The following is a 25,363-nucleotide window of genomic DNA, read 5'->3' on the forward strand; positions in this document are numbered from 1 at the left end:
GGATTTCCAGCCTCCAGAACTGTGAGAGATAAATGTCTGTTGTTTAAGCCATGTGTCTGGCATTTTTGTTACAGCAACCCAAAGACATCTGCTGACTAAGTGACTGAATTCAGATACTCCCGGCCTGTGCCATTCCCATCGCGCCAAAGCACCTACTCCACCATCACCCTTAATCTTGGAGTCTCTTCACTCCACCCAAAGCTCCCCTCCAATAAAGGCTCCTCCTTTCTCCAGCCTGTTCACTGGCCAGTGCCCCTTCCTTATCTAGAGTTGACAAAGGAGAGAGAAGAAAGCCAGGTTCCCACAACATATCCAGGTTGTCTCGCAAGCACAATTTCCTCACAGGCTGGTGGTTGAGAAGAAATGTTCCTGATGGTCGCTGAGGGAGAAGGCAGGCCCAGGTGGCCCAAAGCACTGGAGATTTGGGGGAGAATCCTCTGACATCAGGGACTACCATCACTTCCCTATACTGCATGGTCATTAGCAGGTGTCTAGAATGCAGGGGGCAACTGAGATATTTAAACACCAATTGAAATTGACCTGAAACTATTGGGTGGTGAAACAATTCTTGGGGACAAAAAAGTGTCATCAGATGGAGGAGTTTTTTTCTGTTGCGATTTTAACTTTTTATTTTGAAATAATTATAAACTCATAGGAAGTTGCGAAAATGGCACACAGAGTGCCTGTACTCTTGACCCATCTTCCCGTAGTGGTGCAGGAAACTGACATTGCTATAATACTGTGATGAGACGACAGACCTAATTCCATTTTCACTACCTTTAACATGGGTGTGTGTGTGTGTGTGTGTGTGTGTGTGTGTGTGTGTAGTCCCATGCCATCTTATCTCATATATATGGTTGCATAACTACCTCCACATCCAAGACACAGAATAGTTTTCATCACAATGAAAGAACCCCCTTGATGGTCACACTTGCCCCCATCTCTGCAACTACTTATGTGTCCCTCATCTCTATAATTTTAAGAATGTTACTTAATAAATGGAAGGATTTGAGACTGACTTTTTTCCTGAACCACAATGCCCTTGAGATCCATCCACCCACAGTCTATTCCTTTTCAATGCTGAGTAATATTTCATTGTATGGATATACCAGTTCCCAGTGGAGGATGCTGGGTTGTTTCCAGTTTCTGGCTGTTGGTTGTAGCTCTTTCACAAGAGGGTGGCTAGACCCTTCAGAATTCCTGGTGAACAGCCAGGCTCTATCTCCACTTTCAGTGATGTGCCTGCCCAGACTGGGGAAACAATTGCACTCCAGGAATTGGCTTTTCAGCCATGGCTCACTTCTACTGGTCCTTCAAGTTTTAAATGGAACATCACCTTTTCTGAGAAGTTTTTGTGTTGATAACCATCTCCTGGGGCAGGCTCTGACATCTCTCCATAATCCCTGATGTGTCCTTTGCCTCTGTATCCTCAGCTCTGGCTCAGGATCAGTATGCTTAAGAGGCAACATCGAATCAGTCCCATGGTTGGTTTCTTTCTTTCTTTCTTTCTTTCTTTCTTTCTTTCTTTCTTTCTTTTTTCTTAAGATTTTATGTATTTATTTTAGAGAGAGAGAGAGAGAGAGGGAGCATGAGTGGGGTGAGAGGCAGAGAGAGAAGGATATTCCCCACTGAGCAGGGAGCTCGTTATGGGACTTGATCCCAGGACCTCAGGGTCATGACCTGAGCAGATGCTTAACCCCCCCCCCCCCAGCCACCCAGGTGGCCCTGTCTTTTCTTTCTTCACAACCATCCTCATTTTCTAAAGCAGGCCATCCCTCTCTGTGATTACAACACATTCCTGAAGCAATGTCATAAAGGAGGATGGTCATCGCCTGGTGGACCATATTTCTAACTCAAGCACTGTTTTAACCATAATAAAGATAATGCCACCAGGAGGGCCCTCAGGTACTTCCAAGATTTTGCTATTAGAGATAATACTGTAATGGGCATCTTCATATGTAAGGACATTTCTGAATATCTGATTGTGTCATAAGAGACAGTCCTAGAAGTAGAATGACTGAGTTAAAAGGCATAAGATCTTTGATATTTCTCAGTACATGCTGCCAAGTTGCTTTCCAGAAAGGTGGCTGTACTAGTTTCTTACTGCTGCTGTGACAAATGACCACAGAACTGAGTGGCTTAAAACAACACAAATGTATCATATAGTTCAGGAGATCAGAAGGACTGAAATTAAGGTACCAGCGGGGCTGTGTTCTTTCTGGACTCTCTAGAGAATCCTTTTCCTTGTCTTTTCCAGCTTCTAGAAGCTTTTTGCATTCATGAGCTCCTGGTCTCTTCTTCCATCTTTAAAGTCAGCAGAATATTTAACTCTCTCTCTGTCTCTCTGACTTCTGCTTCTCTTGTCACTTTTCCTTCTGTTGCCACACCACTTTCCCAGATAATCTGGCATATCTCCCTCTCTCAAGACCCTTACCTTAATCGCATCTACAACGTCTCCTTCACCCTGTAAGTTAATAGCCACAGATTTTTGGATGAAGACAGATATATCTCTGAAAGGCCATTATTGGGCACCCACCTGCCAAGTATTAAAGGACTGAAATGCTTTTTGAACAAACGTATCACCTGAAGAGTTAAGAGGGAGAATAAAAATATAGGCATTTACCCTAAGAACACCATTCACTCAAGACAAAACGGCAAGGCAGGCTTTCGATTGTAGGCACATGCAGTTCAATAAAAATACCATTCTTGAAAATCAGGGATGATTCTGTGGGAAGATTGCCACTGATGTTGACATGGCGTCTCAGCCCAGGAAAGAAAGAACAACCAACAACCCATGAACTGGTCTGTTAAATCCTATAAGCAGGACAGCATGACCAGGAAGTCAAGCTCAGTTATCTCTTTCACATATTAACTGTTATCAAACAGTCCAGCAGTATGGAAATGATTTATTGATGTGTAATTCATGACCTTGCCGCTTGCTCTTTCTGCAAAGTTTTATTTAGTTCTAGCCATAACATAATTATGCCTCATCAATTTCCAAGCACTGCAGATGCCACCATTTCCCTCTTTTTCTCAAGTTTAACAGTCCTCCCAACAGGCACACCTGCTAGCCACAGAGCACAAGCTGCTACAGGACCAAAGCTTGCAAATGGTAAGCAGGGGCCCTTGATGGTTTGGTCTGCCTGCAACTCCTACTCCTCCTCTTCAGAGAATTTCACTCGCTGTCTTTGCAGGGAACTACTCCTTCTTCCACAGCAACTGAGTCATTCTAGTGGGGACTGCCCATTGTGGTAGACCACCTCTTCTACCTTTTCCCCCTGCTCTGGACCACAGCATGGAACATATTACTCAAGCTGGGGCAAACATGGCATCCCACCTTCTTGGCCTGGGTTGGGGGGGATGGGTCCAGAAATAGACATATGGTCTTAGCCAAATGAATCTGAGTTTGGGGGCATTTTTTAAACATTAGCCTAGGGAAACACGCTTTGTCCTGTGGTAAGAAGGCTGTAGGTGAGAGCCTGGAAGCAATCAACACCTATGTTCCCTGCGTTTTGCAGAAGTTGTTTTGGAAGAATGAAGTCAATATGCAGTGAGGACCAGAAAGACGGAAGGGAAGACCCGGGGACAGTTGGCCATGTCTAAGATCCCAGTTCCATTTGTTCCTGAGTTGAGCTGCTTCCCAATCTTACTCAGTATGGGTATGTGAGCCAGTGTATCCCCTATTTGGCTTTCTGTCATTGACAAAAAGGGTGACACTTTCCTCTCTTGATTTCATTCTCAATAGTAGGCTCTTTTCTGCTGATGCTCTTTATTTCTCTGCTCTGGAGAAACATCTTCCAAAGCCACTCTTAGTCAGGTCTAAGTGACTGAAGTTTTAATGAGTGGGTGCTCCCATTCATCCTTAGGCAGATGAACAGTGGGAAATCATGTCCACCTCCCACCCCCCAGGAGCCTCCTGTCCCCCAGAACAATCCTATCACTAAGGTGCCTCATTTGTTCCAGCATTGGTCTTAGTCTGATCTGCCATCATAGGGTAGATACAGGGATGTATTGTGGTAACCAAAGTATGATTGCACGCACACATGAGTGTGTGTAGGGGTGTGTGTGTGTGTGTGTGTGTGTGTGTGTGTATCCCTATAGCAGTGGGAACGGGAGGGAAAATGAGGGAGAGAGAGCACTTGTGAGTGAATGAGTTAGAAGCTCTGTTACTCGTGAGCATAGGTCAACGTGTACAACTAGGCCAAACTGGGTCCTTCCTATCTCATGAGATGAAAAGAGAATGAGGGAGAAAAATCCTACAGCGGATTGGCAAGCAACAGGCACTGCATCTGAGGTGTTGTGGCAAAGACACTACTTTCTTGGACAGGGCATGCCATCCTCCAGACTAAGGGTAACTCACTGGCCTGATGTGGTGGCTCTCCCTCCACCTGCCCCATTGCATTTATCTTCTGCATCTTATAGAACACAGCCTCCAACATCAATGACCCCACTGACATGTAGCCTATAGCAAATTTGTGCTATAGACCTCTAGGCCTCTTCTCTAGTGCTAAATAAGTATATTTTGGAATTAAATCCCACTTAATCTTGAGTCTAGATTGATAATCCCATGAGCATGCAGTTCTCTGCTTCTCTATCTCCTTGAGGTGACTGTGGGGAAAGAGACCCAATTCTTCTTATTCAATACTTTCTGTTATTCTTGTTATAGAAAATGCTGGGGGCATTTTACTATCTCTTTGAATAATGTGCATCAAAATAATGTGTATCCAAATAAGTTAAAGTTCTTATCTTGTTGTTTAAGCCAAAACCAATTCACAAGTGTGGGCTGGCCCAGATGATCCATCCCCTATACACACGAAGTATACAATATTCTTGCTCTAACAAGCATTTAGAGGAGGAGAGGCCTCTCCTGTCTTTTGTTTTTGTTGTACACAGGAACACATTCTGACCTTTACTTGGCCTTCTGTGTTTCATGCATATGCTGGAGACCACAGACTCCATTGATGAGTAGGTGGGAGAAAAAACACTTTGGCAGTTTGTCAAGATTAGTGTATGGCACTTTTTAAAAAAGAATGGGGCAGTGGGAAGCCTCCACCCATATTAATTGGTGAGCATGTTGCAAGCTGGGAAGGGTCAGGAATCTCAGTGCTGAGCAGAGGGAGCGTGGTCAGCCAGGGGGAGGCAGGCAGCTGGACCAGTGGGGCCCCAAGCAGGCCCCCTGAGTCACCCATGATGGGCACAGCAGAGCACTGCTGTCAGCTCCCTGCCCAGGGGAAGTGGGCCCCAAACAGCATACTGAGTCATATTTATTGAAGAGACCACAAGAACAAAAGCTGTACACAGGAGCCTCTGCGGGGGATGGCATTCACACTGCTTTTACCACTCCATTAACAGCATTTCTCTTTCCTCCAGTGGATGGGCTACGTGGGATGTGGGTTAAGAAAATCAAACAGAGGTTCCATTTTCACATTATTCTTCAGCGGGCGGTTTTAACTCTGTAGAATCAGGTGTGTTTTGAGAGATTTACTTACAATTGACATTTTATTTTTAACATTCCCCATAGAATAAGTCTAGGTTTAATTGAGAGAAAATTGTTCATGAAATTATCCTGGTAATTGTAAAATACTGATAATTTAAAGTTAAATTTTAAATGGTGAAGACTGATAAACAGCATGATTTGCATTCTTATTGCAAAAGATCTTTTCAGAAACCTAATCCTAGCCTCAGAAGCAATGCCCCAGGACAGGCAGAGGACAAAAAGTCAATGGATTTGGGAGCAAGTCAAGTTCTGCCGCTACAGGGCTACAAGACCTCAGGCTAGTCACCTTTTCATTTTCTTATGTCTACATTTTTATTTGAAAAGTGAAAGAAACAATCAAGAAAATAACAATCACCCGCATTTCCACAAACCCAAATCAGCCACTGTTAACATGTTAACATGTTTCTCATTTGTTAACAAAGCGGTTAGACTGGGTGACTGCCAAGGTCCTTCTGGCATAACGATCTCCCCATTCTATGACTAATTACTCAATGGGTCCAGACATACCATAGATCATATCTGTCTCCCCAGTGCTTCTCCACCAGATACCTATATTTTTAAGAAGTTATTGATGATGAGCTTAACCACTGACACTTGTCTTATATCTGACCTTTCGCAACTTTATTATGAAGCAGGAATTCCCAACTCCTTAATAGATAATAGAAGACTCTATTCATCTTTCCTTTGAACTCCAGTGATTGGAGGATGGGTAACAGCAAAGTCCCTGAGTGAAGGTCCCCATTCCCTCCCCAAAGGGCTCAGAAATAGATCTTCTGAGCAAAGCCAGAGCTTTGAGAGCTGCCAGCAACACCCATCTTTCCTGTTGGCATTCCCTTTATAAGGAGAGCCTATAATGGCCTGGAGGAGTCTCACTGAAGGCCATGCTAATGTGCCTTAAATGTCTGTTCATCCTTTGTGAAATTCCTAACCTTTAGGATTTCAGCAATATCCAAATTCTATTTGTTGGTCATACTTCCATTTGGCTTACTTGTAAATTCCTGATGTTACACACTCTAATATCTCTTGTTTCAGCTATCCTCTGTTTGCAAATTCAGATCTTTTCCAGGCCACTACTAAACACATAACCATCATGGAAGTATCCATGACATAAACTTCAAACACCTACACCAGTGATTGCTTCCCCAGTACCTCTATCACGCCTTGGGCAGGTTTTGACTCATTTGTTTTCCTTATTAAAAGAACAGAGCTATATACATTCCCAAGCCAGAACTAGAAGAAACCTCTAGAACATTCCTGGGCTGAGGTTTTGACTAGGTGATGAGCAGCCATCTTGGTCATGGGGCCCCAGGGATAAGGGAATGGAAGTATTATGGCAATGTATTCTTATAGTCACAAGACACATACTCTCTCTCTGAAAAAGGATTCCAGTCTGTCCAATGAAGCCTTTGGAGGGCAAGTGACTGTCAGGCCTCAGTTTGTTACAATTTTAGGATGTCAAGGGGGTTTTAGACATTCTGGAGTCTAACTCCTTCATTTTATAGGAGAAGAAATAGAACCAGTTTTGTCCAAGATAATCCTTATTCTATAATTTGTAAAACATCTTGAAATGTGTAAGATACTGACACATATTTTCTCCTTTGAGCTTTACTGTAATTCTGTGCATTAGACAAAACAGGTGCTCTTAGCTCCATTATACAGATGAACATAAGAAGCTTCAGGGTTGTCGAGTGTAGGACCCAAGATCAGAGATACTGAGTGCCTAGCATTCTTGTCATTGCATGCCACTGCCTCTTCAGAATCTAATGGGCATACTGGTTTTCACCCAAGGAAGAAGCAGGTCCCAAAGGAAGAATGAAGACCATAGACCTAGAAGGCTCTTACAGTGCTCCAACTACATACTACACATCTCACTGGGTTCCTTCTATTCGTTACTTCATGTAATTGCCATATTAGCCCGGTGAAGCCAATATTCCAATCCCTGTAGGAAACAAACACTTAGGTTGAAAAAACTTGACCTAAATCCCATAATGACAAAAAAGGGAAGGGGATCTGGAATATATGTCTTCAGACTACATACTCTCTTGCCTCCTCTACCGTTTCATTTTCCATGACACCCAGGGATTCCAAGTCATAATCATCCAGTTTCTGATCAGGACACCAATTGAGAGCAGAAGATGGTCCTCAGTCCACTTGTGTGGCATCTGACCCAATGGTCCGTGGCTGGGATGGAAGGAATGGAAGGGACAGAGATGGGGCAGAGACATGGTCAATCTGAGGAGCTGGGGTTGTCTAGTCCCAGAGAGGAGCATCTGAGAGGCAGAGGGTCCAGGGACTGAAAGAACAAGAGGGCTAAGTAGGGAGAGGTGGGCAGGACAGTGCCAGAACACTGAAGAACAACTTCTAAATGGAAGAGAATGCAGGGAGCTTGGTGGCTGGGGGGATGCAGGCTTGGTGCAGGGCAGGGCTGCGTGGGAGCAGAGAGGATTCTGCAAGCTGCCCTGCCTGCATCACAGGCATCCTGAGAACAAGTGCAAGCAGAGAGATCCGGCCCTTCAAGAACCACCTACCCAGCCACCCCCACAAAGACATTACCCAATGCCAAGTAAAAGCTACGCAGCAACCAATTTGGGCCCCCGGATGATGAGCCAATCTCTGGAGCATAATGCTGGCCACCTCTGACAGTTACCTTCCTCAGTTGCAGAGAGAAGCCAGGGAACTGTTTGTATTGTCTGCAGTGCTCCATGGACAGTGCTGGGAGGTGTGATCACACTTCCCTTACTGGTTGCTAAGCAACAGCATTAAGCTGATGTACAAGGCTGAAGCTCTAGGAGGTGTGTGTGGTGGAGGGTGTGCATGCTGGGGAAGAGCTGTAGAGTGGAGTGGAAAGGAAAGTAGGCTCGTTGATTTTGTTTTGACTGAGAGATCTCGGCAGGTGAGGTTCAGAAGAGCCCTGTCTTGCAGAGGGAACAAGGAGGAGATTGCAATACTCCTGAATTGTGGGGAACAAGGGAGGAAACATCTAAGTATTCACAATATTTGAAGAGAACCAAGTTCTGTTTAACACTGTTCCCCAAGAAGAGTACCTCAGAGTACACAGGTTTCAGGCAGCTAGTTTCCCTAGTTTTCAACTTCCGGGATATTTCAAGCTTTTTTTCCCCAGATGTTACTCCGTGCTCATTTTATCTAGAGATAATTTTATTTATCTGGAGATCATTTTATCTGAAATGAAAGGAAAAACACCTTTGGTGTGTGTGAAACCTGAGGCCTTTTCTAGGTCCACATTGCTATGGTGGAATGTTACTGAAGCAAGCAGAGTGGGCTGGTTCAGGAGAAAGGAAATTCCCCATCCCTGTGGGTGTCTAAACTGGACTGGACAACCACTTGGCATGAAGGCTTCCTGGAAGAATGACCTCGAAAGAGAAGGAGGGGAAGCCAGGAGAGAAGCAGCAGCGGGAACAAAGGCATGAGAGATGAAAATAAAGGGTGTGTTCTGAGAAGAAGAGGTAAGATCAGCTTAGCTACATGAAGGTAAAGTAGACTGTTATGGGGCTGAATTGTATTCCCCCCCAAATTCATATGCTGATGTCCTAACCCCCAGTACCTCAGGATGGGACTGTGCTGGGAGACACATAAAGTAAGGTTATTAGGGTGCACCCCACTCCAGAATGACTGGTGTCCTAATAAAGAGAGGGAATGAGCACAGACATGAACAGACCATGTGAGGACACAGGGAGAAGAGGATCATCTCCAAGCCAAGGAGAGAGGCCTTCGAAGAAACCAACCTCGTCAACACTTTGGTCTTCGACTTCCAGCCTCCAGAACTGTGAGAAAAATCAGTGTCTGTTGTTGAAACCACCCAGTCGGTGCTATTTGTTACAGTAGCCCGAGCTGACTAACACAAGAATGATGAGAAGCAAGGCTGGGGGAGGAGACCAGAGACAAAACGCAGAGGACTCCTGGCACCATGAAAGCCAGGCAGAAGAATTCAAGCTTAAAGGCATTTGTAGTGGTTTTACATATTAAGTGTAATTAGCAAAATATTTCTCAACAAAAGATAGAAGGGAGAGATGTCCACGGTGATGAAGAGAGTAGGGATCGCAGTGAAGGGGGTTTGTTTCTTGTGGAGTGCCGTGTCTACTGCTGGCTGTAAACGTTTTAAAATGGTGACAAAATCACTGATGCAGAGGTAGAGAGCCAGGAGGGCAGGGCATCTGGAAACCATGCAAGGTAGAGGGAAAACTGCTCTTCATGTTGAGCCTGGATCAGAAAATAATAGGTAGGTGGTGCCTCTCTCAGAACTCAGCTCAGTGAAAGGAAGAACCTTCTAGCAATAACAGTTTGCCAACACTGATGAGTTCTCTGTATGAGATACTATTCACAGGTGTCCAAAGAAAAGAAGACCTTTCTCTATAAGATGGGGTTTGGACTAGGTCACTTGAGCTATCCGTCCACTTGCTCCTTTCCCAAGCCATTCTGTGTTCATGGAGGCAGGTCTGGTCCTTTGGGAAGTTCCACTTTTCTGTGACCCAGGGAGACTCCTCATTCTCTCTTCCATTACTCAAGCAGCAAGGTGAGCAGAGAGCAAGTCGTTCTATGAGAATCGAGTAAAAATATGGATCCGTGGAACCTCTTTCTTGGGCTCTCTCTTCCTCCACCTGCGAATGGGAAACGCAAACTACACCTAACACCTGCTGGGGTCTTGAGCAGCCAGACTTGTAGCTGAATCAGGTCCACCTTTGCTTCTGGATTGCAGTGAACTGCCCCTAATGGCATGCTTAATGGATTTTTAAAGATAATATGGAGAATTTCCTGCAGGCCAGAGACCTTCCAAGCTGAGGTCAGTGAAGGTGATCTCACAGGGCCCACTGGGAGTTGGAAGGAGGAGGGTGGCCACCATCACCCAAGGCGCTGTGCCGGGAGAACAGGGAGAACAGCCCACTTACCCTGGCCACAGGCAAGAGCCTATCAGGAAGGCCTCACGGAGGTGGCACCCTGAAAGCTGAGGAGGGTTTCAAAGGAAGAACAAAAATGTGAAGGGGCCAGAGGGAACAAAGAACATTTGAGTGGGAACACAGAGCTCTCCAGGCAAAGGTGTGAGAAGTGAGCCTCATTTGGGGGACCGGGGAGTTTGGATACCTTTGGTGCATGACAGATTGGTCACGTTGCAGCCATTGGTATGAGCCTCCCCTGGTTCTCAAACTTGGCCACAGAGCCCAGAACCCTCACCGTACCCCTGGGCTCAGGAGCTCCTGGTCTCCTCCACAAAAAGATGTGTTTTCACTTGACTCATCTTCCCACATTTGTATCAACCCTGTCATAGGTTCTGCTTGTTTTTTTTGTGGCTGAATCAACTGTGTGCAATATGTCCACCTCTCCTGGTCGAATCAGTGCTTACACCCCACTGGCAGGAGGTCAGGTCTACAGTTTGGAAAGCAACAGCTTCCCTCATAAGCAGTAAAAACCCAGCCCAGGCTCAGTTTGCCTTCGCAGGGAAACAGGCTTCTCTTCCCAGCAGATCTTGTTTTCCAGGCCATTAAAACCCTCGTGTGGAACAGCCACACTGTCCACTCAGTGGAGGGCAGCTCCCCACTTTCACCACGCTGTTCACTTTCAGGGTTACCCAGATATCAGCCCAGGCAATCCTGTCCCAAGGAGGTAGCCTCTTTCCTTAAACATATGTCAAAGATGATGAGGTTTCTCTTCCCTTAGGAGAGGGTAAAAGAATTCCTCCAGGAAGAAAATTGTATTTGTTTAGGAATATGTCTGCTGTGGTGTGAATGTTTGTGTTCTCCCCAAATTCATATGTTGAAATCCTAACCCCCAAGGGGATGGTTTCAGGAGGTGGGCCCTTAGGAGGTGATTAAGTCTGGACAGTGGAGCTTATGAATAGGGTTAACACCCTTATGAAAGAACCCCCCCCACCACCAAGTTCCCTCACTCCTTCTACCATGTGAGGACACAGCCAGAGAAGACTGCCCATGAACCAGGTAGTGAGTCCTCACCAGACACTGAATCTGCTGGTGCCTTGATCTTGGACTTCCAGTCTCTGGAATTATGAGGAATAAACAGCCGTTTTTTATAAATCACCCAGTCCATAGTCTTTTGTTATAGCGGCCCCAATAAACCCAGATAATACTCCACTAAATCACTGCAATTAGGGGTTGAGGCTCCGGGCAGGTATTTATTTATTCATTGCTCTGGAAAAGGAAGGGGGGAGGGACGGAAAGGAGGATGGGGGAGGGACCAGAGAAAGAGTAGAATGATACTCTTCATAACACTCATCTTCCTCCCTCTAATTCTGCTATAAATGTTCTGTGTGGTTAGACTACTCGGGGTAATAGGTGAAGGAGCAGAGTTCTGCAGCGTGGTGTGATGTGACCGAACAAGATCTGCAGCATGAAGGTGGCGAGAAGCACAAGGAAGTGACCCTAGAAACCGGCCTGGCAGAGAGCCTGGCACAGGACCTTGGGCCACCTGCCACAGGCTGTGGAGAGGAGTCTCCGCCAGGCCTCACTGCAAGACAAGGGGCAGGGGCCCCGCCTGAAACTGCAGTTAACACACACTGCTGCCCTGATAATATCCAGTGAATGTATCGAGTGCTCATTTCGTGCGACACACCAACGCGAAGAGCTTTATATACATAAATATATGGTCTCTTTGTAATCTTTGCAGTATCACTTTAAGAAGAGCCCTACTGTTATTGCCATTTGGACGTGGGGATGCTGAGGATCAGAGGGGTTAAGAATGTGCTGGAGACCACGTGGTTGGGAAGTAAGGAGCCACACCTTGAGTTTGAGTGCTGGCTCCCAACCATTATGAACACTGCCTGCTGATAGATGGTGAATTGTTTGTGTGCAGGCCGGATGTTTCTCTGCCTCCACCAGGAGACTGGATTGCTCCATAGTCAAAGGAGCAAAACCATCAGGCCCAAGCTTGTGCTGCGAGGAGAGGGGCCGGTGAAGGAAGGATAAGGGGTTGGGGGATGGCACACATAGAAGTAAGTTGAGGTGCTTGCCATTTTCCTGGAAAGTGAAAGGTGGGGTTAAGAACTGAGTCCTGGGGTCCTCTCTCCAACCTTAGGGTACACACACACACATACACACACACATACACAGAAGAAGCCCAGAAGGCAGGCAACACAATTAATGAATATGGTAGAGGTTGGAGAGCGGTTATCAACGGCACGTTTGTGAAGATAAAGTTGTGACCTGTTTGAGGCACATTCTGGGACCTTGTCATTAAATAGCTATAAACAGCAGAGGACAGGAGTTCCCAGAGATTATCTGGGTCCCTTAGGGTTTCTATGAGAATACCATCAGCCTGGTGGCTTCACTGGACAGAGATGGGGTTAAAAGCAAGAACTAAAAGGCAACCTTGGGGGAAAAAAACTACTTTTGGAAGTTATTTGAGTGTTGGAGAGGGCAGAGTAAGGGCCTGGCTGTGCATCAACTGAGAGATCTGGAAGGAACGGAATGTGGAAGACTTGCAGGAAGAAGAAGGAGCAGGAAGGGGGATCAATCATAAAATGAAATTCCTGTGTCTGACTTGGATTCCAAAGGCAGCACATTTTTTGCCTGAGGAAAACATTCTTAATACAGCTCTGGGGGTGGTAGTTCCCTGAGTGATAGAGATTAGTAATCAAATTATTTTCAAGGCTGATGAGCCCACGACAACTCTGGCACCCAGCCACAGCATCCCATGGACGGGGTTCAGCAAATGCCTTCTCCTCTCCATCTCCTCGGCCTTTGTACACACATTTCAAGCACCAGGGGCCAGTAAGGGCCAAAGAAACAGGTCTTGGTTCGTTTTGGTTTGTTTTTCAGCCCTTCACTGTGATCCTGCAGACACTGATTGAACACCTCCTCCACGATACCCACTGAGGGGGGATTCAGGCACTGACTCATGTGACTGCCAAGATTTTCATAGTCTAATTGGGAAAGATGATGTTATGAACTGAATGTTTGTGACCCCTCCCTCCCCATAATCCACATGTTGAAGCCCTAGCCTGTGGTGTCTAGACATATGGTCCTTATGGGAAGTAATTAAAGTTAAATGAGATCATAATGGTGGACCCTGACCTGATAGACTTAGTGTCCTTACGAAAAAAGGAAGAGCAACCAGAGCTCTCTCTCTCTCTCTCCTTGCACACACACACGGAGGAAAGGCCATGAGAGGACGTAGCAAGTTGGCAACAGTCCACAAGCCAGGAAGAGGGTCCTCAGCAGAAATAGACCATGCTGGCACCCTGATCTAAGAATTCTAGCCTCCAAGACCTGTGGGAAAATAAATGTCTGTTGTATAAGCCCCCCAAGCTATGGTACTCTGTTATGGCAGTCTGCACTGAAGAAGGCAGAGACACACATATAATTAACAATAAAATGAGGCAGAAGGAAAATCCAATCAGAGTCAGATTGAGGGCCTGGCAGGGGTGGTGCTCAGGTTAGAGCCTGAGAGGTGTAAGTTTGGGAAGTTCAGGAGAGACAGTCCTGAGAGAACACCACCAAAAAAAGCCAGAGGCTGGGAAAATCCGCCAAGTTCTCAGGGAGCCTTGGGCAGATGAAAGGTTGGGCTTCAAGATTGAGTCCATGGAGACATGATTCGTATTTCCCCCAGGGTGAGCATGAAACCATTTTTGTCATGTTAAGAACAAAGCAAAACAAAACCTAAAGAGGAGGAAATAGCTGCCTGACTCTGGCTGCAGACAGAAGCTGGTGCTAATACACATCCCTAAGTAATAGAATTGGCTTCATACTAGCGGTTGTCAAAGTGCTGTCCCTGGGCCAGCAGCATTGAGTGCCTGTGAAACTGTCCAAAATGCAAATTCTTGGGTCCCACCCCAGGCGTGCTGCATCAGAAACTGTAGAGTTGGAGCCTCATAATCTGTGTTTTCAGCCTTCTGGGTGATCCTGATGGCACTGATGCTGGAGAGGCACGACTCTGTGCCTCCATGGAGGATCTAGGTTGCTTCCTCTTAGAACGTTTTCCAAAGTGTGTTCATTCTGGTATCAGGAAGTCCTCTGCCCACTCATGTCTTTTAGCAGCTGATGAGATTTTGAGCATTTTGTTTATTTGAATCCCTCTGATGCCCCTCATTCCCACAGGTTTTGAAGACCATCTCTAAATGAGCACTTTTTCTTCACTAAAGCCTCCTCAGATCTGAACAAATGTTTACTGAGTACAGGTTTTACATCCTGACATTAGCTGGAATAGGATCAAGAGACAAAGAACCACAAGAAAAGGTCTCTGCCTTCTACCATTCCATTAGCAAGGCATGTACTTGTGAAAAATAAATTTATCTCAAGATAACATGTGCCTGGCATACACGGATGGTACAGCCAAGAACTCTGGAGGAGGGGTGCTTGGGGAAGGTGGAATGTGAGTGTCTGTCCTATGCCCAGTTCCTTTCCCTCCACCAGACTTTTCTAGTCCTAAATATCCTACATGCTTCATAGTTCCTGTGAAATACCCTTTTTGTACCGTCAGGCAAAACCTGATGCTCGTCTGCCCTCTTCCTTTCCAAGTAGGCGTCCCCTTCACAGATTCCCCATTCCTGTAGACTGAGCATCACCTCATCCTCTGGACTCCTCCCACCCCCAAGGCAAGCTGGTTCCTGCTTATCTGGCCAAGCACCTCTCTGTCTTCCCTCTCCTCACCGCATGGAGAAGTAAGGAGAAGAAAGCAGGAAGTGGGCTGATTCTGGGGGCCTGCCCTCCAACCATCCTCTCTGGACACTAGCAGTGTGGGGAGATGTGACACCCAAGCCTACAGCAAGAACTCCAGGCCATGTCAATCTGTCAACACCTCCCTTTACCCTTCACTGCCCCTTGCTTCCTAACCCCCAACTCCAACCACACACACTCCAGAGTAGACATCGTAGGAACCCACCCTTCTGTGGCTACCATGAGGGTCTTTCTTTCTGTCTTTTCCTTCCTTCCTTCCTTCCTTCCTTCCTTCCTTCCTTCCTTCCTTCCTTCCTTCCTTCTTTTCTTTTCTTTCTTTTTTTCTTTCTCTCTTTCTGATTTTATTTACGTATTTGAGAAAAAGAGAGAGAGAGAGCATGAGCAGGGGGAGGAGCAAAGGAAGAGGGACAAGCAGACCCCTTGCTGAGCAGGGAACCTGACATGGGTCTTGATCTCACAACTCTGAAATCATGACCTGAGCCAAAACCAAGAATCCGATGCTCAATCGACTGTGCCACACAGGTGCCCCCATGAAGGTCTTTCTAAAGAGCAATATCATCTGTCACTTTTTCCCTCTCCAGGGTCTGAGTCTTTAAAAGTCACATCTTCAGCCTTCACCCATGTCTCCATCACTTTTTCATAGGTCTGGTCACAACTTCCATTCCATTCTTGCTCTCTTACATGCTATTCTTCCTCTTTCCTTGCCTTATTCTCACCCTAAACTCCAGAGTACTCTTTTCCAGCTCACACTGTCTTCTTGAGAGGGGACCAAAGGGGAAGAATGGAAGAGGCAGTCTCTGTCTGTGGAACTGGCTGGTGAATCACTGGGGAGTGTGGTTTGTGGTGTGTTCCATCCCTGAGAATGGAAAAGGCAAAGCCTCCAGTGACGGGCCCTTGCCTGAGGTACCAGCAACCCTGAAGTCCTCATGCTTGATCAAAGGGGAGTGGTAGACTCTAAGCCTGATGGAATCTGAGTATACAATCACATCCCTAAAGGTATTGCTCCAGCAACTTACAACCTTGAATCAAATCTTGTGGTCATGCCACATGATCTTTGGGTTTCTAAACCACGTCCAGGATACTGGGCAGAACTCAGGTTCTCCCATTTTAAAGACCCTTGATAAAGATATTCCAGGCAACAGAAAATACAGTATCTTGTTTCCAGCTTGTAACTGCAAACTTTTTTTTTCCAATAATTTTATATATGGTTCTTGGTAGTGTAAATTAATGACCAGTGCTGGTTTTCTCAGCAGGAATTAAGAAAGAATAAAGACGGACAGATTGGTATGGCTGCTTAAGTGATTGACTCACTAACTTACAGTCCTTCTTCTGTTTATTCATTCATTCCTAAAGCCATTTGTTCATCCATCCATCCATCCATACATACATACATACATTTTTATATATCATATATGCTTGAATATAAGGCAAAGCTCCTCCTTTCCCCAAATTATCTGTCAGAAAAGAAGGATATATTCTAGTCCTTACAGAATCTTTCATAGTGTGGGCTGCCCTCTTAGTTACCCTATTTTGAACAAAAATATACTCTTTGGGAAAAAGTTTTAGCCTGATACCACCTCAATCAATGCCTCCAAAAGGCTTACAAAGGCCACCTAATAGATTTTTTTTTTTTAAGGAAAGATGGCACTGTAATATAGATTCAATAACTCTTCTTGAGGGTATATCCTCACAATTACCAGTGCTGAATTCTGTTACTAAAAACCAAACAAAACAAAAACATTTAAAAGGTCTTCTTTAAAGCAATACATGAAATGTTTTTATTGCGAACATCTATAACAAAAGCCTTCCAAAGGATTTGATTAAACTTTTCTCCAAAGAAGGCATACAAATAACCAATATGTACATGAAAAGATGCTCAACACCATTAGTCATTAGGGAAATACAAATGAAAACCACAATGAGATACCACGTTATATCCACTAGAATAGCTAAAATCAAAATTAGAGACAATGATAAGTGTTGATGAGAATCAGGAGAAAGCTGACAGGAAAGCAAGAAGGTACAGCTAACGTGGAAAGTAGTTTGGCAGTTCCTTAAAATGTTAAACATAAGTCACATGATCCAGAATTCCACTCCTAGGTAGATAACTAAGAGAAATGAAAACATATGCCCACGCAAAAACTTATACATGTACTTTCCACAGCAGCATTATTTACAATGGTCAAAAAATGGAGACAAGGTAGATGTCTATCAACTGATGAATGGATAAACAAAATGCAGCACATCCATGCACTGGAATATTATTTGGCAATGAAAAAGGAATGAAGTCCTCATACATGCTACAACTTGGATGAACCTTGAAAACATGATGGTAAGTGTAAGAAGCCAGTCAAAAAATGTCACAATATTGCATAATTCCATTTATATAAAATGTCCCGAATAAATTCATAAAAACAGAGTAAGTGGTTACAGGGGCTGGGCAGAGAGAAGGAATGACTGCTGATGGTATGAGCTTTCTTATGGAGCAATAAAAATGTTTTGCAATTAGGGGCGCCTGGGTGGCTCAGTTGGTTAAGTGTCTGCCTTGGGCTCAGGTCATGATCCCAGGGTTCTGGGATCCAGCCCTATGATGAAGGGCTGTTCAGTGGGGAATCTGCTTCTTCCTCTCCCTCCACCCCTCTTCACCCCTGCTCACATGTGCTCATGCACTCTTTCATTCTCTAATAAATAAAATCTTTTTAAAAAATGTTTTGCAATTAGACAGTGGCATCCATTGTACAAGTCTGTGAATATACCAAAATTCACCAAATATACATTTTATTTTTAAATTTTTAAAAAGATTTTATTTATTTATTCATGAGAGACACACAGAGAGAGGGGCAGAGACATAGGCAGAGGGAGAAGCAGGCTCCCCACAGAGCCACCCAGGTACCCCCCAAATGTACATTTTAAGAGGATGAATTTTATGGTACGTGAATTAGGTCTCAAGAAAGCTGCTATTGAAAAATAAAGAAACACTTTCTGGATTAAAAAGAAACAGCCAACTCTCTTTAGACTAGATAAATGATAGGGACAATGATAAAGGCTAGAATGTGAGTATGGTTCCAGTGGCAAAAGGACACTGATGTCAAAGATTGGAATGAGGTGTTGAATGTTTTGTAACAGGGGGAGTTGGAGAAAAGACAGTATATTGATTTAATGTATTATTTTATATAGTACGTTATTTAAAACATGTCACTAAAATAATATGTTAAATATTACCCTAAAACATTTACATATTCACATCAGCTTTTTTTTTTTTTTTTTTTAAACAATCCTCCTTATTGGGAGGCACACATATGGTCAGTTTCAGGCACACATTGTACGTATCAAATGCTGGCGGTATGTAAGGCTCCATCTGTGTCCTTGGGATATAACACCGACTCTTAGTACTGACATGGTTCTGACCTCAACAGAGCTTCCAGCCTCATTCATTTAAATTAAAATGGAGCTCAATTTTGAGTAATTTCTATGAAAAGTTTGTAAAACTGATTATAAAACCTCATGGGTCATTCCTAATATATCAGGGTGTCCTTGGTTCCTTGGAGCTCGGGTAATAATTCTATACTTTTTTCCTCATAATTATGCACATTTGCTCAGAGGGGGAAATTAGGCATCATCTCTCAGGCTGTTCATGTACACAGTACCCTGCTACCCCAACGCATACACATGCCACACCCCACTCTGGATTCCTTATTTTGAGATCATTCTTTATGGAATCTACTTGAATCTGGACCCATTCTCTAGGCCCCCAAACACATAAACAATCAGGACCTCAAGCACCAGAGGCCCAGAAAGGATTCAAGAAGACCCAGGCCCCAGGAGACACAGGGAGGGCCCAGGGAGCCCTGTGTAAGGGGTTGAGGGCCCCACAGGCATCTGCCTCCCTGTTTCCATCCCGAGAGAGTCTACTTTTACCTGGTTTAATATAGGGCTTTTGCCTGAGATCCATTTTGAAGAAAGCTCTCTACTAGTTAACAATTCCCCAAACCTCCTTAGTGCATGTACAAATGAAAAACCCTGGGACTTGGGCAGGCTTACCCAGGTGACTCACCCAAGATCATGCAGCAGGACAGTGATAGAGCAGTCAGTGACCAGACCCAGTTCTTTCCAGCCCAGAGCAGGGCTCTCCCTCATGCCTCTCCCTGGGATTGAACACAGGTTGGAGGCTAAGTGTTTAGCAAACAGGAGCTGGAAGGGGTTTTCTACCCAGAGAGTCAGGTAGAGAAAGAAGGAGAGGGCTCAGAGGTACACTCATACCAGTGGAGGGCCACTCTCTGTGGAGATAAAGGAGCCAATGTGTACTAAGTGCTTTCAAATCTTGGGACCGCAGGATCCCAAAAGCTCTCTGAGTGCAGTTACCGTGGCAAGCCCTATGCCTGTGCACAGTTAGGTCGAGGTCTGGGTTACTAAAAACTGGCAACTTCTGCCTTGCAAATCTCTCTTCCATATTCCCAAAGCAATTTCCCCCTATATCAAGGCTACCTACCTTTTTCCCTACACCCTGTCTTTCTCCCATCGTACAGTCTGGCCTAGATGAACTAAACACACAAGAGGATAAAGGAGAAGGGAAAGGCAAGGATCCATGGATTAGAAAGACACAAGAGTAGCTTATAGAGATTATTGAGCTCCTGCTCTAAATCCCGGACGTCCTCTCCCTGGGCTCTAGGAAGCCTCTATGTTCAGAAGAGGCTAGGAGTGTATCCTGACCCCTGGGAAGAATGCGGTCCTTGCTCTGTTGCAATAGGTAGTAGTGATACCAGCACTGGGAAGGAGGAAGATGACACCTGGTTGGTTGAGCCAAGCACCAGTGTGTAGGGAAGGATGGAAACAGGATCTCCTATCCTGGGAATCAGAGGCAGTTAAGAAGGAGAACAAAATGAAAAGCACTTCCCTGCCCCAGAATTTCACCTAGGGATGAGCTGATAAATTCCTGCAGATCAGAAGATGCAAAGAAGCCCTGTGGCTGAGGTGGGAGCAACAGGTTTCCCAGGGGGGCAGGTCATGAATGGAGCCTCTGGGAAAGTCAGGTTGGGGAAGGTGGACAGGGCTTTGGGCGGGAAAATGGGACTTGAACAAAGATTTGATGGGACCCAACAAGCAGATCATGTACATCCAGGATTAGTGACAGATAAGACATGAGCAGAGAAAAGCAGAGAGGAGAAGGGGAAGAGAACTTCAAGGTATCTGACCTGGGTGTTCTAGGAGAATGACAACTGCATTATTGGGAGGGTTGCCTGGAGGAAGAGATGGTTTGGTGTGAAAAACTGATGTATTTGATTTCTGAGACATATAGCGCTTAAGGTGAATTACTCGGGTAGAAATGCCCTATATATAGACTCTTGGAAGTAGGAGGAGCTGAAGGGAGGAAGGTGTGGCTGGAGGTAGAGCCCAGGAGTCAGGTGAACTGATGAGGGTGGATGGGGGGCAGCGGATCTAAGTGCATGTTGCTCCTTGATTCCCTAGGAGGCTGCCGTACAGAGGTTGTTATTAGGCCTGAAGACAGGCTAGCACTTAGCGCATACCTAGCAAAGATGAAGTCTGCGGGAAAGGGCTTATCCGTGAATCAAGGACTTGGAAGAAGGAGAGGATTAAGGAGAATGGCAAATTGTGGATCTAACCTAAATAATTTGATGTTCCCATAAACCCTACTTTTTTTTTTTTTTTTTAGATTTATTTATTTATTTTAAAGGGAGAGAGAGAGCATGAGCGGGAGAGGCAGAGGGAGAGAGAGAGAATCTCAAGCAGACTCTGTGTTCGGTGCAGAGCCTCACACTGGGCTTGACCCGAGTCACTGAAACCAAGAGTCAGATGCTTAACCGACGGTGCTACCCAGGCGCCCCCACCCTACATCTTTTCAATTCAACTAAGGACCAATTTCAACATAGAGATGGAGAAGTCCCCAGTTAATTAGTTATCAGATATCTCCAGGACCCCCCAAATCATCCTGAATTACATAATTTATCCAGACTCAAGACATGAAGTGCTATAACATGTCTTACCGGCTCCTCCTGAAATGTCAAGCCCGCTACTGCCCAAATTTGACCAGGGGCCCCTTCACTCTAGGCAGCTCTCTGAAGTCTTCAGAATAAAGTCCAAACTCTTCAGCTGCCAGGTTCATGACTTACCTTATTTTCTACCCTTATCTTTATTGTCCTTTGACACCCTCAGCTCCGCCCAAAATGAGTCATTCAGACTAGGCCTTCCTACCTCCCCGCTTTTATTTACAGTCTTCTCTGACCACAAGCACCATCCCAAGTCTCCATGGCCATCCCCTACCTGCCCTTTCAAGAGCTTTTCCAAATGCCACTTCCTCCAGGAAGCATCCCTAGACTCCCCAGACAGAAATAAGCTCCCTATCCTCTGACATCATCGCATCTTATGGGTGTGTCTTTTATGGCACTGCAGGTCCCCATCTCATCTTACAGTTACGTATCTTTATTTATTACTTCCCTGACCCGGGTATAACCTTACTGAGAACAGATCAAGTCCCTCACAGGTAAAGAAAGACTGACCCTGAGAGTCAAGGAGGTCAAGAGGGGAGAAAGAGTAGACAAATTTCTAGAACAGGTGACAAATGAGAAAACTAAGGCTCTGTGTGGCATGTCACCTGGGTAGAAAGTGACCGAGTCAAGGCTCAAACCCACCTCTCTCCAATCCCAAAACACTCATCTCTCCAGGAATAGTGTCTGAGGTACTTTCTGGGGCATTTTCATACATGTCAAGAATTTCTCTCAAGGACCTCACCAGGGATACTATACTTTTTCTTCACTTTCAAGTGAGAAAAATGAGGTCTGGAAAAGTCAGGCAACGTACCTGTAGTGTCACACAGCTAGTGAGTGGCAAAATCTAAACTGGGGCGATGTCTTCTGACTCCTGATCCTCTTTTCACTAACCTAGGCCCCCAGCTTATCTGCAATGGGGGCTTGGGAACTCAAACCCCACACAGCCACTTAGGACTGCCTAGATGGACCTCACTGCCTAGATGCATGTCACTGTACATCGGTGGAGGGATGGAGGGATTCCCAGGTTTCTGCAAATAGTGGAGGGAGGTAACTGGCTGCTAGCAAGGGTACCTTCTGAGGCACCTGAGTGTCAGATCTCCGAGAACCTGCCTGGAGCAGGAATGGGGAGGGAGGAAAGTAGAAACCTAAGCAAGGGAGAGGAGCTAAGGTCCCACCACAAATGCCCCTGGATAGGAGATGTGCTTGAGGGACACATCAGTGGCTCAGTGGTTGACAGTCTGCCTTCCACCCAGGGCCTGATCATGGAGACCTGGGATTGAGTCCCACATCGGGCTCCCTGCACGGAGCCTGCTTCTCCCTCTGCCTATGTCTCTGCCTCTCTCTCTCTCTCTCTCTCTCTCTCTCTGTGTCTCTTATGAATGAATAAATAAAATCTTAAAAAAAAAAAAAAAAAAAGGAGATGCACTTGAGGCTGGGGAGGAAGTAGGAGGCGGGGCCAACTGCATAATTTGGAAACCAGGAAAAGATGTGATGCTCCAGGGGCCAGGACCAGAGGAGGGGCTGTTCTCTCGGGGATGGTTAATGGATCCCTGCCCCTCCTCATCCTCCAGGAGCAAAGCCCAAACTCAGGACAGAATTCCCAGCAGGACTTGGAGGAGTCTCCTGGGCCTTCGGGCATCCCAGTAGGGATGCAACAGCTGGGGGAGTCTGAGAGAGCTGGGCAGTGGGCAGATCCTCAGGGAAAGAAGGGGCACAGGGAAGGAGGGAACAGTCCTAGGCCCTCAAAGTTGTTGGGAGGATCCGCCTAACCAGAAGGGAGTCAACAACTAAACCCAGCGCTGAGTTCTCAACAGAGGGCGTGGTGTGTTCCTGTGGGCCCCCCTGGATAGGGAGTGATGTGGCCAGATTCTTTGCTGGTGGATTTCAAGACAGAGAAGGCAAGAAGGGCATTGGAGAGGAAGAAAATGTTAGTGCACTTGTCGTCGAGATAGAAAAGGGGAAGGATCGCCCTTCCGTGGATGTTGGCAGTGGTTGATCTCAGTTCTAATCGCGTTGCCCAGCTGCCTTATGAAAGCAGCAATTCCCTTAGGGCTGGGGAAAGGGAAGAGCAGGGGGAGAAGGTGCTGGGAACCAGAGGAGCGTCCCTTCCTGCCGCCCACCCGGAGCCTACCTGCAAAACAAATCCTGCATTCCCACCCATCCACCCGCTGTGTCTAGGTAAAAAGGGCATTGGAATTTGCAGCCTCCAGCCTGCTCTCTTAATCAAACTGTCATCATGAGTAATAATTATCCCTTGGGAAACAGCAGAATGACTCAAAGAGCGGTCCCCTCCCCCCCCACACCCCCTCGCACAGCTCAGAGCTTTGTTTAGGGTGCTAAGAACCCTGGAAAACGAAGCCACCAGCTGGTGAAGGCTCGTAGCCTAAGTGACCAGTGTCTGCTGGGCAGTCATAGAAAGTCTCTTCAGCTAAAGAGCTCATTAGGCCTGGCTGTTCATCCAGTGCAGTGAATTGGGGGTGGAGCACGGGGCAAGAAGCACCTAGTGCTGGAGACGTGCTGCCTGTCAACGAGACAGCATGCTCGAGAAGCCCTGAGTCGAATGCTGCCCCTCAGAAGATGGCCTTTTTCCTCAGGGGCTTCTGCATCAGCTCGGATTAACCTTACGTGTAAAAATATAAAGATGAGGAGAGACACACTTATGCAATGTCTACCATGGGCCTGTTGAAGGACTGAAATTTTGTGTACTGTTGAGGCTATTAGGAAGCTAGTGCTTAAGACCATCTGGAATGTTAAAATATTGAAACAGGGCCATGCCGGTTGGTACATGCCTGCCACCCTGGCCCCCTGCCTGCGTGCCTGCCTCCTCTAGCACCACTGTCTTATGGATGAGGAAGACAAGGCCAAGTGACTTGCCTGACATCAAGCAGTAAGTCTGGGAACTGGAGTTGGAACCTAGGGCGACTAACTCCACGCTTTGGCACTTGATCACTAGACTACTGGCCCTGTTAGGGTTACAGACCACTGTCCCATCCTTACTCCTCCCCACTTTATCCTAAACCAACTCAGAGTCTAAGAGAAACCCTCAATCACTGAGCCAGCAAGAAGTTCTCTTAATTACCATACTTGCAGCCCTAAGCATGCCAACAGTTGGGTATCCCCAGTCAAGCATGTGTGACTACCTCAGAGCTCCATTCTTCTGGGAGGTCAGGGCCAAACGGTCCAGAGCTCATGACTCCAGCGCAGGGGGATATCTAGGATCTACCACTCGGGGTCTACCCCACGGTATGCTCCCTCCCTTCCTTTCCTTCACCACCAGTTGTGTTTGCCTTAGCAGTATTCAGGACGCATGGAGCTACTGCCATCACCATGGAGGCCCCTCGCTAAGAGATATACCCTTTCCAGGCTTTTCTGAACAATGAGAAAGGAGTATAAGGTGCAGTAGGAAGATTTTGGCTGACATGGGTAGGGGTTGGTGTCCATGGTGGATATATGATGCCGGGACAGCTGTACACAAGCACTCAGTCCCTGAAGATCCTCTGTAAGTTGGACACTGCTGAGTATAGGATAAATTAGATCCCTCTTGGCTAGAGTTATGGGATGAATAATGTCCCCTGAAAGACCTGCTTGGTCTCAAATTCCACCCACATCAACGGTCACTAGATATGAAATGCTATTTCCTTTGAGACAATAATTGGTTTCTCCCCGACCCCTGCCAGGGGTCTATAGTCAAATTTACAAAATGCTAGAAGACCCAGGGATACAGAAGTCTTTTTCTGCAGGATGTTGACCACACAAATACACATGAGAAAGCTCCAAAAGCCTGCTCATCTGAACATTTCACCAATGGAACACCCATAACTATCCCATGGCATAGAGTCTCTCCAAACACTGGCAAATGCTGCTCTAAAGAGCTGGGGACAAAGCACTTACCACTGGGCAGGGGGATGGGGAGATTCAGCTATTGGAAAGGGACCATTTTGAACTTCATGGTCTCCCCAAAGGGGAAACCAATTTCCATTTCCTCTTTTTCTTAACAAGTTCTTAACTCCCTCTGGTTTCCTTTTAGGAGTCCCCTAATTTGCTCTCACAAATGCTCCCATTAAAGTCAAAACATGGGGCAGCCCTGGTGGCTCAGCGGTTTAGCGCCGCCTTCAGTCCAGGGCGTGATCCTGGAGACCCAGGATTGAGTCCCGTGTCAGGCTCCCTGCATGGAGCCTGCTTCTTCCTCTGCCTGTCTCTCTGCCTGTCTCTCTTTCTGT

General features: G+C 46.0%; 1 protein-coding gene and 1 long non-coding RNA gene across 4 annotated transcripts in view; one reads left to right on the forward strand and one right to left on the reverse strand.

The window, feature by feature from the left end:
* Positions 1-25,363, reverse strand: part of PTK2B (protein tyrosine kinase 2 beta) — a 126,448-nt gene that overhangs the window by 97,890 nt on the left and 3,195 nt on the right. The window lies entirely within an intron of this gene.
* Positions 1,857-3,731, forward strand: LOC144295996 (uncharacterized). Its single transcript, XR_013363134.1, has 3 exons — positions 1,857-1,905; positions 3,039-3,112; positions 3,519-3,731. It is a non-coding gene; the product is annotated as an uncharacterized LOC144295996 (long non-coding RNA).

Source organism: Canis aureus, chromosome 24, assembly GCF_053574225.1.
Source record: "Canis aureus isolate CA01 chromosome 24, VMU_Caureus_v.1.0, whole genome shotgun sequence".
Classification (NCBI taxonomy): domain Eukaryota; kingdom Metazoa; phylum Chordata; class Mammalia; order Carnivora; family Canidae; genus Canis; species Canis aureus.